The following is a 1,606-nucleotide window of genomic DNA, read 5'->3' on the forward strand; positions in this document are numbered from 1 at the left end:
GGCGGTGGTTGCGGTAGGCAGCGGCGGAGAGGGGAGGAGAGAAGAAGAAGGAAGGAGAGAGAAGGGGAGGGGGTGGTACGGCGGTGGTGGCGGGTCGGCGGCGGCGTCTGGGTGATGGGGCGGTGGCGGCTGGGAGGTGGTGGGTGGTGGCTGGAGGGAGAGGAGGCAGAGAAGGGGAGGAGGGTTGGGGGTTGGGGGCTGCGCGAATGATAGGGTTTGCGTGGCTGGGGGGTTATATTTTTGGATCCACACGGCCGCGTGGGGCACGCGGTCGCGTGGTTAGGGTGAAAAATGAGAGGGACGCAATCGCGTGGGGAGCGCGATCGCATGAGAGGGGGAAAAGAGGGGTGACGCAATCGCGTGGGTCGCGCGATCGCGTCGCTGGAATTCGTGCTAAACGCACGACTCCAGCGCCGTTTCAGCGCAACTCTCTGTCTCCTTTTGGGGTGATGGGCAATCCATGCGACGCGATCGCGTCGCTTACGCGGTCGCGTTTGATTCGGTTTGGGTAAGTAACGCAATCGCATGGTGCTTGCGATCGCGTGGGCCAATTTGTGCGAATCGCACAAGGGCCGCACGATTCCAGCCCAACTTTTTGTTCGTTGGATCCTTACTTGATATGTATATCACGCGGCTGTGTGCATCACGCGGTCGCATGGGTGGTATTTTTCGCGATTCGACGCGATCGCATGGGGCATGCGGTCGCGTCGTGCACCCTTTTTTTTTAACTGAAAAATGTAGGATGTAGTAATTAACATGAATGCTATGCATGATTCCAGGTTAATGTTAAGATGAAAAAGGAAAAATGAAAACAATAAACAAGAAATAAATTGAAAAAGAAGCGACCATACCATGGTGGGTTGTCTCCGACCTAGCACTTTTAATTAAAGTCCTTAAGTTGGACATTGGAAGAGCTTCCTTCTATGGCGGCTTATGTTTAAATTCGTCCAAAAATCTCCACCAATGCTTGGAATGCTGATGAGCGGATAATTTATACGCTTTTTGGTATTGTTTTTATATAGTTTTTAGTAAGTTTAAGCTACTTTTAGGGATGTTTTCATTAGTTTTTATGATAAATTCACATTTCTGGACTTTACTTTGAGTTTGTATGTTTTTCTGTGATTTCAGGTAAATTCTGACTGAAATTGAGGGATTTGAGCAAAACTCTGAAGAAGGCTGACAAAAGGACTGCTGATGCTATTGGAATCTGACCTCCCTGCACTCGAAATGGATTTTCTGGAGCTACAGAACTCCAATTGGCGCGCTCTCAACGGCGTTGGAAATTAGACATCCAGGGCTTTCCAGCAATATATAATAGTCCATACTTTATTCGAAGAATGACGACGTAACATGGCGTTGAACGCCAAGTACACGCTGCTGTCTGGAGTTAAACGCCAGAAAAACGTCATGATCCGGAGTTGAACGCCCAAAACACGTCATAACCTGGAGTTTGACGCCAAGAAATGCCTTAGCTCGTGGAATGATCAAGCTCAGCCCAAGCATACACCAAGTGGGCCCCGGAAGTGGATTTATGCATCAATTACTTACTCATGTAAACCCTAGGAGCTAGTTTATTATAAATAGAACATTTATCTATTGTATTAGA

Source organism: Arachis duranensis, chromosome 4, assembly GCF_000817695.3.
Source record: "Arachis duranensis cultivar V14167 chromosome 4, aradu.V14167.gnm2.J7QH, whole genome shotgun sequence".
NCBI classification, from domain to species: domain Eukaryota; kingdom Viridiplantae; phylum Streptophyta; class Magnoliopsida; order Fabales; family Fabaceae; genus Arachis; species Arachis duranensis.